The 19,621-nt window shown below is 41.7% G+C and overlaps 1 protein-coding gene across 6 annotated transcripts in view; it reads left to right on the top strand.

Moving 5' to 3' along the window:
* RGS3 (regulator of G protein signaling 3) overlaps positions 1-19,621 on the top strand; it is a 457,941-nt gene that overhangs the window by 327,720 nt on the left and 110,600 nt on the right. Inside the window, exon 1 of one of the 6 annotated variants that reach the window (XM_075579470.1) lies at positions 14,737-14,829. The exons of the other annotated variants lie outside the window; for them this stretch is intronic. The gene's annotated coding sequence lies outside the window, so the exon portion shown is untranslated. Of the gene's footprint in view, positions 1-14,736; positions 14,830-19,621 lie in introns of those variants that run through there. 6 annotated transcript variants of the gene reach the window in all.

Raw genomic sequence — 19,621 nt, 5'->3', positions numbered from 1 at the left:
TCACCATCTCCCAAAGATCCACAAGTCCCTGGTTAATCCGCCAGGTAGACCAATAATTTCTAGCATTGGATCTTTGGGAGATGGTGTATCTAGGTACGTGGATGTGTATTTACAACCCCTAGTAGTGGTTCTCCCTTCCTATATCAGAGACTCTACACAATTATTAAATATGTTACAGAAGATCACTTGGCATCACAATTATACCTGGGTTACACTAGATGTATCATCTTTATACACAATCATCAGTCACCATCTTGGTATCTTAGCTGTCACTCATTTCCTTAATTTATCAAATTTACACACCCCACAAATCACCTTTTTGTTGGATTGTATAATATTTTTATTACAGCACAACTATTTTCTCTTTGATCAACACTTCTATCTCCAAAAACAGGGCACCGCTATGGGTACTTCTTTCGCTCCTTCTTATGCAAATCTTTTTATGGGCTTCTGGGAAAACAAACACATTTTCGGTGACACCAATCCTTTTCGTAAGAATATTATTTTTTACCGTCGTTACATAGACGATCTTATTCTGATATGGGAGGGAGACCACGACACACTGGGGGCCTTTATTAACTATTTAAACGATAATACCTTTAATTTAAAATTCACCTCCTCAGTAAACATCAATCATATGGACTTTTTGGATATAAAACTATTCATAGATGTGAATTGTACAATTCAAACGAATTTATTTCGCAAAACGAATGCCCGCAACTCTCTGCTAAGAGCAAATAGTAGTCATCCAAGACCCCTGCTACGAGGCATACCCAAAGGTCAATATCTCCGACTGAGAAGACTTTGTTCTACTGAAGAAGCCTTCATACAACAGTCGGGGATACTGAATGAGAGGTTCAGAAACAGAGGGTATCTGGAACAAGATATCCACTCTGCTTTCATACATGCATTGCAATCAAATCGCTTGGATGTACTAAAAAATCCAAAACAGAAGAAAAATACAACGAAAAGTATGGCTGCAGAATCTGAATCTGAGACCCCGCTCTTTATCACCACCTTTAGCAATCAAGCCAGTAAGATAAGAAACATTATAGAAAAACATTGGAGGGTACTGCAGTTAGATAGAGGGCTGGAATCAGTCACAAACAATTTACCGAAATTTGTATACAAAAAGGCTAAAACCATAGGATATCATCTATCTCCAAGTTTATTTTCTGCAGGACAAAACACATCTCAAGACAGACTCCCAAAAGGTTTTTACAAATGTGGCAAATGTACATATTGTAAATATGCAACACCATTGTCTTCTGTCACTAGTAAACATACCAGTCAAAAATATAAACTAAAACATTTTATGACATGTTCTACTAATTATGTTGTTTACAAACTCAACTGTGCCTGTGGCAGTACCTATATTGGGAGGACAATCAGACCTTTAAAAGTGAGAATCTCAGAGCACTTACGATCTATAAAAAAGAAAGACCCTAACCTACCAGTGTTTAAACACTTTTCAAATTGTCCAAAAGGCTCCAGTGATACTTTCACATTCAGTGCTTTAGAGCATATTCCAAGACATATAAGAGGAGGTAATAGAGAGAACATACTGAACCAGAGGGAAATGTTCTGGATCTATACCCTCGGGTCCCTGGCACCCGGGGGTATAAACACTGACTGGGAGCTGAAGCACTTTTTGTGAAATGTATTTTCTTTATACTTTCTGTCAATAATCCATTTATGTCTACAGCAAAACTATATTATTCCACTAATTGTTGTACATACAAAAACCAATATACGTATTTGAAATATACCATTAGATTATTTAAAAAATGCACATTGATCATCATGTGTGCTTTCTTATATATTGTGTTTATGCTCTTAAGTATAATCGAAAGCAACTGTAATAATATGTAAAAATATGAAGAATCCATTGATTTAATATTGCCATTAAGTCTTCTCTAATCACTGGCAAAACATTAAATAGATCTGTGCAACTGGTTTAAATGCACATTTTCATGCAAAAATTGGCATAATATATTTCATTAATATATGAACCCATTATATATGATTGCAACATTGCACATACAATTTCAATAAGATACTCAAGGTTTGTTATTAATACATGACTCCTTCATAGATCTGCAAGAATTGCAAATAAGCTTTTAAAAAAAGCTTTAAACATCATTATAATCATATATTATGGGCAATATTTATCTGTCAACTACAGAGTCCTTTAGTTCATGCATAGTTTGATATGCTTTAGTTGTTGTTTTTAAACCACCACCGTTGTTTATGTATTTTTTTCTGTATGGTGGGGTGATAATGCTGGGTCCCGCCTGTGAGCAAGATTTCCCTTATTGACACCGAGGGATGACGCTGCGGTCTCCATGACTACAAGTATGGCTTGTAAACAATCATCCACTGCATGGAGTCCGTCGCGTCACTTCCGGTTTTCAACTTCCGGTTTCGTCACTTCCGGCTAATGGAGCCGCGGCTGTGACTAATTTGAACCGCAATCAGAAGTACTACATTAAGGGGGTCCCAGCATAGCATTTTCACTCTCTGACGAAGCGCCAATTAGGCGTGAAACGCGTAAGAGCTACCCTCCATTTTTTTGTCTGCACCATGGTGTCCGAATAAAGAATACTTTTTAACCACAAGCTGTCATCCTGATCATTCATGGCTGTGCCCTGACACACTGCCCCCTGCAGAATACTCATGTATTCTAAAGTAACAAGCATTTTTTTTATTTCTATAGCAACCATTTACAAAGTCCCATCCCCTTGCTCTTCTGAGACAGGCCCTGGCACACCCCTTTTTGAACCCTGACCTCTCTCTCTAGCAGTGAACCAATTGTATCTAGTGCCTGGCTGGTCACATGATCTTCCCAACAGAACTTTGCATCTTTGGTCCTCTTCTGCTGCACTGACATCCATTGATTGAACCCCCAAGCAGAATCTTCGCCGATCGATCAGCCACTTGGCAATGTACTTATCATTGTGTAAATAGTATTGATGCACATATTAAAGGGGGGGAAAAAATCTAAAAAAAAAAAAGAAAAGAAACACAGCTTGGACAGCAGCTATAAAAGACCAAGACGATGACCAAAAGAAAGTTGGGAGGATGAAATCAGAAAATGTGTGTGTCACGGTAACTTGTGAAGGGTTATAATATACACAAATATCACAGGAAAAAAGAAAAACCTGGCACCAAATCTCCAAAATGGTAAGTTCTGTGATCCTCAAAGAATCTGCACGAGTGCTTGACAGGCCATGAAATGAGAAAAGAGAAAACAAACACAAATCATAGCGTACAACTGCTGTGTAACTCAGTCTACCACTATACAACATATATGGACTCCTAGTGAACAAACTAAAAATAAAATTTATTATAAAATGAACTCTGTCATAAAAGACATCAATGGAGCAGTGGAGGGCAGCTGGTCATCTGTAGATGGTAAAAATCAAAACCCTACTTACGACAAGTAAGGTGATAACAAGCGGTGAAATAACAGTGTCCTCTCAGCGCAGGGGAATGTCCTGGCAGAGTACACACTCTGCTCCGCCGGTACTCTCGCCCGAAATCCCTTCCGTGGTGCACAAGGAACGTGCCAGTGGTAGAAGCAGTCTCTCCGGGGTTCACAGACCGACAGCATGTGCGGCTGGTTCCCCTTCCTTCTCCTCTCCTCCTGGCAATAGACGCGCGCCCGCGCGCGAGTGTGCCCGTGCTCTTAAAGGGATAAGGGCTGTTGTCTGGAAGCCGGTGGCTGACAGTAAAAACTGAAAGTGCTTGACAAGCTGCTCAGAAAAATGCTCAATGCGGCCCTCAGGGTGGGTGGCAGGTGTACTGAGATCGGCTCCGGATCCTTTCTTAAGTATATTGTGGATATGGTTTTGACCTGTCTCACTCCTCCGCTCCATGCTGGTGCTTAGCCAGCAATTTTAATCTTCGTTTCTAATTTTAAATTGTTCTACTAGATAGGGTTTGGTTGCCACTTGCCTTATCCCTATTGTGTTATGCTTATGTTTATTTTTAATTTTAAAGTTACCTTGTCCCTTAGTGCGCCTGTCTGTCATTTGTTTTCTTGTTTGTGAGCTCCCTTGTTGGAGCCCACCTTTATAGGGAGTGTGTGGAGTCCCCCAGACAGACGGCAGCAAGAGGGACTTTATGCAGTGACATCTCTAGCACGGAATGACATTTCTACTTTTCGTAATCTGGTATCCTACCTTGTAGTCCTTCCAGACATCCGATACAGTCTGGTTTGCTGTTTTTACATCTTCAGTAACTTTATATATTTTACATCTATACCATCTGATTGGAATATTGACATCTACATCTTTGGGTTTGCCCACATATGAGAGTGCCCTGGTCCACACATGACCGTCCATAATTGTTCTTTGGCTTTTCAAGTCCTGTTTTTTATTGTTCATCTATATATTGTTTCGGAGTGATCTTTGTTTTAATAGATTTTCCCCCATTTTATGGATTTTCCATTTTTTTGCAGCGTGCGCATCTCTTACTGGTATCTGTTTTTTGTAGATATATACACACACACGCACAAACATATATGTGTAATCTTCAGCCTTTGTCGATCCACTGGCCGATGAATACCACCTCTACCACAAATAGAAGGGGAGGTGGAGTATGTCTATATGTTAAACCAGATCTAAAACCTATTATAAGGGATGATGTCTATGAAGGGAATGATGAAAATGTAGAGACCTTGTGGATAGAAATTAGCAGTGGAGGTAAAAGTATAAAGAAAATGTTTGTGAGAATATGCTATAAACCACCAAATATCTGTAAGATTGAGGAAGCTAAAATACTTTTGCAAATGGAGAAGGCATCAAAACTGGGTCATGTTTGCATAATGGGGGATTTTAATTATCCTGACATAGACTGGGGCAATGAGATTAGCGTTACAACAAAAGGGAACAAGTTTTTGAGGGTGCTTAAAGACAATTATATGACCCAAATTATTGAGGAACCAACCAGGAGAGGGGCAGTTCTGGATTTGGTCATATCAAACAATGTAGAAGTAATAACAAATATTCAAGTCCTGGAACATTTGGGTAACAGTGATCATAACATGGTCTCATTTGAAATAAATTATCAAGACTTTAAACTTTAGAAAGGCAGATTTTAATAAACTGAGGTCTAATCTAGTAGTAATACAATGGGATGATGTTTTTGCAGGGAAAAATATAGAAGATAAATGGGCAATCTTTAACACATTGTTAGAAAAGCACATGTATCAGTGTATACCCTTGGGAAATAAGTATAAAAGAAATAAGTCAAAACCAATGTGGCTAAATAAACAGGTAGGGGATGAAATGGACAAGAAGAGGAAGGCGTTTAGAATCTTTAAGTCAGAAGGGACAGAGACATCGTATCAGAATTATAAGGAATGTAACAAAAATTGCAAAAGGGCAATTAAATTAGCAAAAATGGATAATGAAAAAAGGATTGCAATAGAAAGTAAGGTCAACCCTAAAAAGTTCTTTAAGTAGCTTAATAACAAAAAAATGAGAAAAGAAAATATAGGACCCTTTCAGTGTGAGATGGGTAGGCAGATTATTGGAGATAAGGAAAAAGCTGAGGTATTAAACAAATTCTTTGCCTCTGTGTTTACCAGGGAAGAATCAAGTTCAATAGTAGCGCCACAGGAGGAAGCCACAACCTCCATATTCATGAACAATTGGTTAACTGAGGAAGAAGTTCATAAGCGACTTGAAAAAATTTAAGTAAATAAGGCACCTGGCCCCGATGGCATACATCCAAGAGTTCTCAAGGAGTTAAGCTCAGTAATAGCAAAACCATTATATTTAAGATTCAAGGACTCCATTTCCACAGGCTCAGTACCACAAGATTGGCGTAAAGCAGATGTGGTGCCTATATTTAAAAAGGGAGCTAGATCACACCTGGGGAATTACAGACCGGTAAGCCTGACTTCAATAGTAGGGAAACTACTTGAAGGTTTAATACGGGATAATATTCAGGAATACCTAATGGAAAACAAAATTATTAGTAATAGTCAGCATGGATTTATGAAGGATAGATCTTGCCAAACTAACCTTATTTGTTTCTTTGAGGAGGTAAGTAGGAATTTAGACCAGGGTAATGCAGTTCATGTGGTCTACTTAGATTTTGCAAAGGCTTTTGATACGGTTTCACACAAGAGGTTGGTGTACAAAATAAAGAAAATTGGACTCAGTAATAATATATGCACCTGGATTGAAAACTGGTTAAAGGACAGACAACAGAGGGTTGTCATAAATGGAACTTTTTCAGGTTGGGCTAAAGTCGTGAGTGGAGTACCTCAAGGATCGCTACTGGGAACCCTGCTTTTTAACTTGTTTATTAATGACCTTGAGGTTGGGATCGAGAGCAAAGTCTCCATCTTTGCTGATGATACTAAATTGTGTAAGGTAATAGAATCAGAGCAGGATGTAATTTCTCTTCAGAAGGACTTGGAGAGACTGGAAACGTGGGCAGGTAAATGGCAAATGAGGTTTAATACAGATAAATGTAAGGTTATGCATTTGGGATGCAAGAATAAAAAGGCGACTTACAAATTAAATGGGAGATATATTGGGGGAATCCTTGATGGAGAAGGATTTAGGAGTGCTTGTAGACAGCATGCTTAGCAATAGTGCCCAATGTCATGCAGTAGCTGCAAAGGCAAACAAGATCTTATCTTGCATCAAACGGGCAATGGATGGAAGGGAAGTAAACATAATTATGCCCCTTTACAAAGCATTAGTAAGACCACACCTTGAATATGGAGTACAATTTTGGGCACCAATCCTTAGAAAAGACATTATGGAACTAGAGAGAGTGCAGAGAAGAGCCGCCAAATTAATAAAGGGGATGGACATTCTAACTTTTGAGGAGAGGCTAGCTAAATTAGATTTATTTACATTAGAAAAGAGGCGTCTAAGAGGGGATATGATAACTATATACAAATATATTCAGGGACAATACAAGGCGCTTTCAAAAGAACTATTCATCCCACGGGCAGTACAAAGGACTCTGGGCCATCCCTTAAGGTTGGAGGAAAGGAAATTTCACCAGCAACAAAGGAAAGGGTTCTTTACAGTAAGGGCAGTTAAAATGTGGAATTCATTACCCATGGAGACTGTGATGGCAGATACAATAGATTTGTTCAAAAATAGTTTGGACATCTTTTTAGATGGGAAAGGTATACAGGGATATACCAAATAAGTATAGATGGGAAGGATGTTGATCCAGGGATTAATCCGACTGCCAATTCTTGGAGTCAGGAAGGAATTAATTTTTCCCCTTAATGGGGTTTTTTGTTTGCCTTCCTCTGGATCAATAAGTAAGTATAGATATAGAATAAAGTATCTGGTGTCTAAATTTAGCATAGGTTGAACTTGATGGACGTACGTCTTTTTTCAACCTCATCTACTATGTAACTATGTAACTATGTAACCTCTGATCTTCTAGGAACTGCTATTACAAGCCTCTTTTCCAGGTTGCGCTAACAGATATGTCAATGTCATCCTCCCATCTTCCTTTCAGTTGTATCTTAGTGTATTGATATCCCATGGGATCCATTGTGCCATGAAATGCCTTTGAATTGACTGTACAACCTCTGTACATTTAATGTAACCATGTATTGTTCATAACTGTGCCCAGGACATACTTGAAAATGAGCGATAACTCTCAATGTATTACTTCCCGGTAAAACCTTTTATAAATAAACCTGTCTGTCCCACTGCCCTTTTAATTTCTTCTACCTTGTGGTGTCACAGACACACGTTTGCTCCGGAACCCATTCATTCTTTTTCCTGTTGTTCCATTTGTTAAACATCACTTTGATCTTGCGGAGACTTGTATGGAGAGCCACCATCTTACTTGCTTTGGAGAGTTCTCTGGTTTGTTGCTGAGGGTCTTCTGGACAAAAATAACAATGTAATCTGCACATTGTAGGTGACTCAAGTATTCCTTTGTCTTCCCAGTTAAATGTCTTGAACGATTCTTAGTGTTGCTGAAAAACTTTGGTGACATGGTGTCTCCCTTGCTGAATTTTATCTTACTTGTATCTCCATGTAATCTAACAGCTGAGGTGGCATTCTGATAAATGTTACTTATAATATCAATGTGCTTTTCTTAACCATTTTTATTTTTTAATGCATTTAAACGGCTATGGTGTAGACACAATCAAATGTTTTTTTTAGTAACCAACGGAGCCTAAAATGAGTGGTAGATTGTATTTATTACTTTGGGAAATTACTTCTTCAAATTGGATGTGGTCTGTTGTGTTGTATCCACTAAGAAATTCCGCTTGTTCTCTAGGTTTGGCAGGGTCTGGTGCAGCTGATTAGTGTGTATTCGTAAAACATCTTTTAAATTATAGTTAGTATTGGACTGATTGATTTTGGTCTGTAGTTCTTGAGGTCTTCTGTCGCTCCTTTCTTATGGATGAGGATGGCATTGCTCCATTGTTCTAGAACGCTGATGTTCTTCAAGCAGCATTTAAAGCATATTTCAAGGACTGTCTACTTCTCCAGCTTCTTTCAAGATTTCAGTTGTAATTTCATCTACCTTGGGAGCCTTCTAATTTTCTATGGATTTTGTTTTGGCTACTTCTGGAAGGACTCGTGTTACAACATTGGTGCTTTCTTCTCACTCTTCATCTGCTTGATTATGCCCTGTAAAATCTGTGTTCTTTTACAATTTCTTGTTGGTCGCCAGCTCTCTATGATCAGTGCACTATCTTTACCACTTGGCTAACCAGTGGCCATCTTGGAAGAGCACAAGGCTTAAGATTACATTTACTACCAACCTACAGGGTCTCCTATGATGGAACCACTGATGTCTTCACCTGGAGACCTGTGTTTTGAGGCATTTGTTGGAATAAATGGGGCACACGCAGAATTGCTGCTTTAATGCAACTATTTTAATAATCCCTAGTTAAGTCAAGTGGTCTGTCTTCTGTATCCACTTTGTTTTTACAGCATTTCTTCTTTAGAGTAATTGCCTTTTTCTCTTGGCTGACTGCATCTTCCTGCATCTCCAAGCCAAGAAGATGCTAAATCTTGTTATATCAGCACGTTCTTGATCTGTTTTGTTTCTCTTTTTGATCAAGCAAACTGAACTTTTCCACTGCCAGCAAAAGTCACAAGAAACTTTCCCCCTCATATCTGACTGCTGCTCCTTACAAAATATCTCCAAGAAAAACCGGTGCAGAAAAAGTATAATGCACAATTTGGTGCAAAAAGAATGAATAAAACATACAGTATGTTGCATTCTCAGGTTGCGGGTGGGGGTTAACAAGGATGGTGAATGATTTACATATAGTCAATTCAAGATGCTCTATATGAAAATCATTCATTTATATTATTTATTTTTATTTATTTATAAAAATATTTTACCAGGAAGTAATACATTGAGAGTTACCTCTCGTTTTCAAGTATGTCCTGGGCACAGAGAAAAACAAATAATACATGGTTACAAATAGTTACATAAATGAACAGGGTATACATTATATACAAGACATTGCATATATTTTTTTGCACAAAATTCCTGCACTATATATATTTGCACTTTTTTTCTTGTTTCTCTTTTTCTACATGCGCCCACTTTTTTTTGGGGGGGGGGGGGGGGTTGTGTGTGCCGATAAGCTTGTAATACACTCAGCATTTACAACCATTTTAATTGACTTGGTATGAAAGTGAAGATTCTTCATTTCGATTCCCAATGGAATACAGCTAAATACTGTTATTTTAATGATTAGTAGAGATGAATTTGACGGGGAAAACACATACTGCATGGGGTGAGCCCAGTATTGCCAATCGGTAGGGTTTTATTCCAAAAACAGGGTCGCTGACGGGGACGAGCAGAGACATACTCACCCCTCAAACCCCCTCTCCATAACCTGCCATTGTATGAGACGGCATGGATGTTGGGACAGATTTTCCAATCTTTGTGTTAGGAGCTCTGCTCTCCCTAGCTTTTCCTCGGATTTCAATGTGGGCTCCCACTGGGCAGACTTATTTAACTGTCTATGTGAACGGTATAATTTCCACATTGGTGCACTGATGATGCAAATCTCTGTCCTCTGGTTGATCGGAAATATGGAATAGTGTCTACTCCCAAGTGCCTGGTGCCGTATGTACCCACACCCCCTTGATAGCATGAAGCAGATAATTCCATTATTCAATTTCCGTTGCACATTCCCAGTAGAGAGGTGATGATCAAAGAAAATTACTTGTGTAGCAGGGGGAATGTTTGTTTGGCCACGAAAACAACCACGGCACCTGTGACTGCCTTCCCGTTCAGCTAAGAATTTGCTACATGGGGACTACTTTTCGAAAGTCTGCAACATCTGTTATATTATGCTAACACAAACGGAGCTGTCCTCATTGATCCCATGCAGATAGCCAGAAAAACATGTATTTTAACATTTGTTGTTTTTGTATAGTAAACAATTGCAGACATATGTGATAAAAGCTTTGTGGAACATGGGTCAGCAAAGACTAAAAGGACCTCAATCTGTACAGCTTGGAGAAGAAAGAGGGGGCATATAACAAAAACTTTCAAATAGATCAAGGGTGTCCGCAAAGTACAAGAGGGAAGCATATCTTGGAGAAAGAAGTGTTGGAACAAGAGGTCACTGTCTGAAGCGGGAGGGTGGACGGCTAAGGGGCAATGGAAGTATTTTACAGAAGGGGTGATGGATTCTGGGTGTCAGAGGTTTAACTTCAGATAGGAAATGAGCCAATCGGGTTCTTACATGCTGTCAAATTCGATGTTTATAGTTTTAATACTGACTACACTGCCGGAGTACAGACCTCCCAATGTGGAGTAGTTGAGGGGGAGTAATGCCCCCCAGATGGAGCAGCAGCCAGTCATACAGATGTTCCCATGACGTTTTTAAAACTTGGTAACCGGTGGCGTTCAACATTTGGGTTAAACGAAATGTAGTAATGGCCAATATTTTTCTTTTCACTCCACCGTTAAAAATCCCTTTGTGCCTGGGTGAAATCTATTTCTAATGATGCATACAGATCGGGTGCTATTTACTTTAAGTGTGGGCGCGAGGAAAAGTGCCGACTATCGGAGCCCGATCGCAGCTCCCCCTGCACCCACAAGGCAAAAATGCTGGCTGCTCTGTCGGGATTAACGCAGTGGGGAACCCTGCTTCTGAATGGAACTTGCGCTGCGCTAATCCTACCGGGTTGCCGCCAGTCTGTAAGAGCTGCAGAGCGAGATCAGAGAGAAGCCGTCTCTCTCTGCAGCTCCCCGCTCCGTTTTATAGCAGATCTCACTATATGTATTATTATTTTTAGTACGGTGTATTGAAGCAGGGGGATCTCCATCCGCTTCACATTGAGTGCCCACAACAAGAGTAAATAGCGCTGTCACGGTAACTTGCGACAGGGTATAATATACACCAAATATCTGGGTTGAATTGAACACGACTTAGATATAATAAATATAGTTTATTCCTTAAAGAAGGAGAACACACAAGATGATAAAAATAACAGACAAGAAATAGACACTTACTTGAGGGTTGGACAATGAAGCAATCAGGTACAGGATTTGCAATTCATTCAGCAATACAGGTTCAAATGAAGACATCACGAAAAAGCACAAAAGACATGGATATAGGGTTCACACTGGTTTATATGGGATTCCAGCCCTATACGTTCACAGAGGGTGTCAGGCATTGGACATCAATTACCTCCACCCAATGACCCTTTGCCACCTCACTTGAGAGGCAAAGTCATACCTGCCCACAGGGGTGGACATTATTCTAATCAGGGGCTCATTTCCCTAGCCCCCCTCCCACAAGACTGGCGTCTGAAAGTCTGCTTGGGACAGGAAACCTTTTGTCCCAAGGTGTGAAACACAACACTTATCATAAAGTACCCACGTCCTGCTTTGTTTTGTTCCAGCATACACAAGCAGGGTGGGGAAGCCTTTGATCAGGGGGTTTATTGTAGACCACTTGTCTCCCCACCCGAGCATTAACATACCATATCGGCTCTAGCCTTCCCGGGTTTTTACCCTGGACCAAAAATACAATACATTCTTTAATGTCTACACATATTAAAATAATCCGTTCTGTGGGTCTGAGCGGGGTAAAATTTCCCAGGTCCTCATGCCGGAGGACCCTTGCCATAGTGTCCAAATATCAGCCTTCAACGACACCCAGAACCGGAGATACAAAAATACTGTTTAAAAGCACATTACAAAAGTGGCTTTTTTCTGCCATGCAGGTCAATGGCAGAAACCTAAACTTTACCATTACCCTGACTCCGTTCTGTTGCCCCGAGGGGGTCGCTATTTGCCATGCAATCCTACAGGAACTAGGACTACATGGTGACCGAATCTCAGCTCTCTAGGTTGAACAGAACCGGAGTTATGGGTTCCAGGTTTCTGCTCATTCTGACTTAGCCGATTTTTCACACGGCTTCCCTCCATTAAAATCAATAGGGCCGGCGCCTCCATAGGAAATTCATGGGCCGGCGCCGCCATAGGATTCAATGGTAGGACCCTCCTGGCCGGCGTGACCCTTTCTCGTCGCCATTAATGGTCAGACCCTGTTGGGGTCAAGTGAGGGGGTTCCTAACATCTAGGGGCAAAAGGAATTTTATTTCTAGGTGCCCTAGAACAGAAGTTCCCACGCCAATTGGCTGTGAACTTGACCGAGGCCCTAGTTCCCACGCCAATTGCGGGATCAAAGCTCTTTTTTGACAATGTTTCCGCTCTTGCGGTCTGGCAGGCTGCCAGCTCGTCTCCGGGTCGTCTTCCAGGAATCCCCATTGAAATGCATTACTCCTTTCACTTTCAATGGGGAACCACCGCTCCTCCTCTCGAGTGCCACCTGCAGGTCTTCTACGGAAACGGGCCCAAATCGCCGGAATATCCATAGGATTGTATTGAGCCCCAACGGCGACCTATGGAGAAACTCCAAAATGGAACCTGCAAAGGCAGGAAAAGGGACAAAGGGCCATAAACACAGAATTAACATTAACCCCTTCCCTCCCGCATAGATCCCAGTGTGAGTGTTGGTGCAGACACTGGAATGGGGAAAATACATTGTTACAGGGGAATACACATTTGGGTGCTGAAGCAGGGTAAAAACACATTACTGGACCGCAGTCCAGTTAAACCCTTTCCTCCCAAGTGAGGTCAGGGGGTGGCCATATGGGGTGCAACCCCTTTAATACCGGCCAAACCCCCTCTCCCATGACGAGCGCTTCATCTGAACTTTTTTCAGGTGAAAAAACAGGGACAACTGTCGCCCATGCGCAAAAGGCCCACGCCGACTGCGCATGCGCGAACGGCTCACACGGATTGGGCATGATCAGCTCTTGCCGGCCACGCATGCGCAATTGGCAAACAAAAAAAGAAGACATTCGGCACTTTTTAAAAAGTCGGCGGGACACGATGACAAAAACCGGGACGTCTGGTCACTATACTATATACACAGAGTTCGGGAAACAAGGGACTCTTTATTTTTTTCATCATAGCTTCTAGATTTCTCTCTCAATTCCCATGTAAATTTGCAGAATTATAGGTCTGTTATGGAGACACTATATATATATATATATATATATATATGGATACATTATATAAGAAGCACAATGTAGACACTCAACTGACAACTAAATTGATGTTAACAAGTACCGGATACACTGCGGTAGGCTCATGTTGGTTTCCTGTTGGCGTTTTGGACCATAATTCTTCCTCTGTCTCGAGCACTTCATAATGTGCCAATCTTCTTCACTGAAAGCTATTTTGTAACTATGTGCTTGATGAGGTCATCACGCCGTAACCAGTTTCAAACAATATTTCTTAGATTATCAACTAATTCTTAAATGTAATCTACCGTGACAGACCTATAATTGCTCACATTTGCATGCCAATTTTCTGCAGGGTATGATGAACAGTTTTTACACAGACACACCGACACACCAAATAATACTTCTTTTGTGTGTGTTCAGTTAGTACAAGAAATAGGTACACACATCCCTCACTGTGTTGTACATTCATTTTGCTTCTCTGGGTTAGATCAGGGGTACTCAAGTCCTCAAGCCCCCCCCCCCCCCCCCCCCAGCCCCACAGGTAAAATTTTCAGGATATCCCTGCTTTAGCACAGGTGGCTCAATAATGAAAACCGAACCTGTTTGGGGGGGGGGGGGGCTTGAGGACAGGAGTTGAGCTCCCCCGTGTTAGAAGAATGCAACTCCATATTATACTTTGCAGGCATGTTGTAATTTGATACGAGGGACACCAACAAAGTAGATAGATTCCAAGCCCTGTGCTGTCGTGATTACAGAATCAGTCATTAGTACAAGCCCATTTAAAGACCTTTTACTTAGAAATGATGGGTTTTGCATTGAGTTGTATCCCTGGCAAAGTGATTATAAATGGCATGATCAGAGGAACATTGAAGTTTGTACCCAACTTTAACCTTTTCCATTAGGAGACCTGATGTCCCCCAAGGCATCTGTCTTCAGGCGTAATGCTCATTGCAAATGTGCTTCTTCTTTGGCATCACATGCTGTCAGAAAGCCAGTGGTAATAAACACACTGTTTTTCTTCCCCTTCTCCCTGGTGTCTTGTTAACAGAACCTACCACGTCCAAAAATAGGTGTTTAAAGGGCTTCATGCTTTTAGTCGCGCTGAACGGGGAGATGCCTGCGTCATGGGGGCGTTGCTGACATTTTGCAAAACACAAAAGCTTAAATATGACAATTGGCTAAGGTATCACTTAATAGTTTGGGGGCGGGGGGGAATAGAAACCCAAGCTTTGCTTCTGCCGGGGGTTCAAGTCAATGTCGGTAAGCGTTGGATCAAGCTGTGATAACCCCTTATCGGAGCCGTGCGTATGTATGTATATATATATATCTTCTATGTGAGGCTGCTGCTTTAAGAAACAATTATGTGAATTAAATAAATACTTGTTTATAATAAGTAATTATGAAATTATATATATATATATATTTATTTATTTTTGGGGGGGGTTAGCTTGCCTTTAAAGTGAAACATTTACTTATTTATTTTCTTTTGGGTTCAACAGCATAAATTTTTATCGGGGAAATCGGTAAAGCTCCGATAAGGGGCTAGCGCCGCCTGATCCCTCGTTAACTGGCATAAACTTTGAAAGGCTACCTTGGTGTGCTCCATTCGATCGGACTAGCTAAAGATGGCATCATTGCCTACAAGTGCAGAACATTAGGGAAACTGTACAGTTTACCTGACAAGGGTCTCTGTCAGTGACCGAAATGTCGATTTGTTAGTCTTTATGCCAATATTAAGGGAGAGAGATTAGGTGGTAGGAAACGTTTTATTGGACCAGAAGTAGTCAATATATTACATTATTTTGAACCTCTCGGGGTCCTTCATCGGGTCCTACCCAAGCTTGTAACATATCAACAACATGGTGGTCCAACAAAGGAGGGTGAGGGATTAAGGAGTATGATGCCTTTTATTAGACAGAGTGGTTATGTTACAAGCTTTCGAACCTTCGGTAGGACCGATGAAGGACCCCAAGAGGTTCGAAAGCTTGTAATATATCAACCCCTTGTTGGTCCAATAAAAGTCATCATACCTGGCACGGTAGGGGTTATAGCCAGCCTCCTATAATAAAGGTGAAGCCCGGCTGGATGCCACAAAATGGTGTTTAATGGCCGCCTGTGTGAGGCTCATGGTGATCGGTATATGTAATGTTTGGTGTAACTCCTTCTGTAAAAAAGCTAATCACTGTCTGATGTCTGGAAGGGGGGGGGGGTCTGACAGGGTGAATGAACGTCACCAGCCATATACCTGGCAAACATATGTCTAAGTTTGCAGTGCAGCAGTGACAAGGTTAACTTTCAGTGGAGAAGGGCTGCTTAATTAGTCTGACCCGAGCTGCATAATGAAGGTGTTTAAAAAAACCCAGGCTACACACACTTGTAGGACACAGGACTGAAAATATTGAAGAGATTACTGCTATAAAGTCTGTGTTGCAAAGTACATATGTGACGAACTGTCTGTGTCCTGCATGCAAAAGAGAAGCTGCCTTGTTTTCTAAGCTGAAGAGAAGCTATTTTGTTTTGTCTGCTAAAAAGAAGCTATTTTGTTTTGACTGCTGAAGAAGGTATTTTCTTTTTGTCTGCTCATGAGAAGCTATATTTTTTGTGTGCTGTATGTTTTAAGGCTCAATAAATAAGTCTTATCAAAGGAACCCGCGTGTGTGGTTGCATGTACCCGTCAACAGGGGGAAACTGTATAAGGTGGGAACAGGGAATGTAGTAACTGTATATATCTGTAAAATCACTTTATTCCCTGTAAAGTAAAATGTATTCCCCTGTTGAAGTGTAGCCTGTTCAACATGCAGTTAGACAAGGCAACCAGTATGTAAATATAAAGTTATGTGAAATAATTTCTTTGCAGGCAGACACCGTAGTCCAGTTACCTGTTCTGCTTGCAAAGAAATGCCGGTTCGTGGCAAATGGCTGGGGGAGGCTGGGTGCCGAGGGTGAATGGGCAGGGAAGGGCTGGCTATCAGGTCCAGGGATGGGCTTTCAGTGGGGAGAGTCTTTGTTACCTGCAGGCACCTTCCCAGGAGGCGATTTGGGGCTGGCCGGGGGAAGCCGTTTCCGGGACTGAGTCCCCATAGGCAGTTTCAAATCTGCCGCCTCCCAGCCGCTTCGTCATCCAGGGGCGGGCCTGGGCACCTAAGACGGCCCCCTCTTCTCCCATCGGTGCAGCCAGGCGAGCCCCCGTCCAGCCCTCGCCTGTGATTGGCTGCACGGTCACGATCCACGCTGTGATTGGTCGCTGGCTCCTGCTCCATGTTAAAGATAGCCAGCGGGGGCTATGTAAGCAGAGCAGCCGGGGCAGAGAACTAAACAATCTGTGGAGACGATAGGAGACACGCTGGCGGGCTTTTCAAAAGTGCTTTGTGTAAAAGAGCATAGACAAGCACTGAGCTCAGCGGAGAAGCCCAGCTAGCGGAGCAAGTTTGAGTTTGACGGTGACACAGCTGAGCGGGAGATTCAAAAGTGCTTTGTGCTGGATCGCCTTGAGAGAAGCCCTGCGAACCACGGGACGGGAAGCAGACAGGACAAGCCTACCTGAAGCAGGCTCCTGCACCTAGTTGAGGCTAGAGACTTCCCCCCCAGACCCACAGTTGGTGAGTGTATATTGTGATCTTGTATTTTGGGTGTTTGCTGTCGTGCCAGAATAAACTTTGTTTATTCAATAATTGTGTCCTCTCTGGTGATAGTGTTTCCCGGTGGTAAAAGGTGTTAAAAGTGCTGGTCTCCCAATCTGGCATTAATATCAACAGATGCGTTCTCCTTTGGGGGGGACAGAACAGGCAACCACACACTCAAACAATCGGACAGAGACTATAATTCCGAATACCCTCAAGATCAGCCCGAGGTTCGGATCTCCCTCCCTCACCCCTCCCCGGCTCGCCCCCTACCCTACCCTCTCTCCCCCCTCCCCTTCCTTCCCCCCGGTTTTCTTTTTTTTTCTTCATTGCTATGATTAGACCCCGGTTATTACTTTTCTTACTATTTGATTTACTTATACGCCGTACGGCCAAGTAGGGACCGAAAAGCCATACGATTCCATTACATCCACCCCTATGTACAAATGATCTATATTGGTATATTTGTATCTTATGTACACAAGCTGTCATTCCAAACACAACTATTGTATTGTATACTATCTTTGCTTTCTCCAATAAAACTCAAGTTATAAAAAAAAAAGTGCTGGTCTCCCGTGACAATAGCACATACTTTCTCTCTCTCCTTTGTTACTACATAGAAGAAAGGCCCAACACAGCTCCCCACCCTGATTGGTTTACTCTTTTTATATGCTCCGTTTGTATAATATTTTAAAGATGTATATGAACCTATTCGATAAGTTGATGCTATACGTTCAGTGCAAAACATTTTAACGTAAAGCTAATGTACTTGTGCAGTACTAGGGCAAATCTTGCTTTCCCTGTATGTTCAGATTAGAACGATCGTAAACATAGTCCCACAGAAGACCGGATTAATCTGAAGACAGGGATGTGATTTACAGACAAATTACCCGATTACTACAAATTCCGACAAGTAGAAGAATACAGTATGTCAAACACTTTTTTGGAAAGTTTCTCCTGCAAATGTTGACAGCCTGAAGTTAGTGAGTTACTCCCCTTATCCCTTATATCTTCCTTGTCCTATTATCTCAGTGGGCGTCTGACTTGCAGAAAATGTGAATTGCAAGCGAGGGAGATAAATCACTGCTACGCCCACCCCTTATTTAATATCTCAACCGTAGAAGAATAAACAGTATGAACAGCTGTATGGTGCTCTATCTATAGATAGGAAGGCTTATATAAGCAAGTAGATATAGTGCTATGACAAGTATCCAGAATATTGTCCATGGGTATCAATATTATGTGACCAATAACTCAATAAAACACCACTAGTCCACTTTATTTCGAATAGCTGAAAGGGAATCCACAGGCACTGTAGTAAGGATCCTCACAAATTAATGTCCAGACATATGCATCGAAGTGGGCGCAAAATAAATGGTGTAAGACGAGAGAGTAATAAACTCACATGTAAACTCATTTGTTGCCCCTTTATGTCATTTGCTGCTGATGATCCATTAAATCTTTTATTATTGGGACACACTCTCTTGCAGTTTGATTCTTGTATCCTGATATTAGTAGTGCTCCTATTTTCCGAAAATCGACTCAAGTGTAGAAGAATAAAAGCGCATTATGTATACTGTATCTGCCTTTAGTGGGGCTAACCCAAGAAAGTGGAGGCAGAGCAATGTTACTGGCGCCTATGGCAGTGAGAGGGTTAATGGTCCCCTCTGCCATTTATTAGTGCTGACTCCAAATCTGGTGGTCTATTAACCGCTGCACAAATTCACGAAGCCACACTCCCATTGTACGTGTTGAGCAGGTACGCTGCGTGTTTGGGTTCTGTCGGGCCAGCTGTACCTATTAAACAGAACGTTGTTGTGTGTGTCAAAGACTGAGCCTCTGATTGAGCCACCTGTGCTGAAGCAGGGTTATCCTGAAAACCTGACCTGTTTGGGTGGGCTTGAGGACTGGAGTTGAGAACCCCTAGGTTAGGGAACTTCCATAGGAATTGCTTGGAAAGAAGGGCGGGTCGCCGGTCTTTTCTTCCATGCAGTAGCAAAGGAGAGAGAGGGGGTAGGGGGCGTGATAACTTGTATTGGACCACCAAGTAGTTGAAATGCTCCAAGCAAAACCTGAAAGAAAGCTTGGAAGTTCCTCCATCCGGCATGATTACAAGCACTACAGTGGGGCCTATTTTATGTGCGAAGTATTGGAGGGTTTGATACAGAACTGAACCGCGCCTAAGATCAGATGCATTGTAAGGATCCCCAACCCTCTCTAATAGCACGTCTGATATCATGATACCAGATGCATTGTAAGGATCCCCAACCCTCTCTAATACGTTTCAGATATCAGAAGCATTGTAAGGATCCCCAACCCTCTCTAATACGTTTCAGATATCAGATGCATTGTACGGAACCCCAACCCTCTCTAATAGCGCATCTGAGATCAGATGCATTATAAGGAACCCCGACCCTCTCTAATATGTTTCGGATATCAGATGCATTGTAAGGAACCCCGACCCTCTCTAATATGTTTCGG

The sequence above is a fragment of the Ascaphus truei genome, chromosome 21, assembly GCF_040206685.1.
Source record: "Ascaphus truei isolate aAscTru1 chromosome 21, aAscTru1.hap1, whole genome shotgun sequence".
Classification (NCBI taxonomy): domain Eukaryota; kingdom Metazoa; phylum Chordata; class Amphibia; order Anura; family Ascaphidae; genus Ascaphus; species Ascaphus truei.
This window is presented reverse-complemented; position numbering and strand designations above follow the sequence as displayed.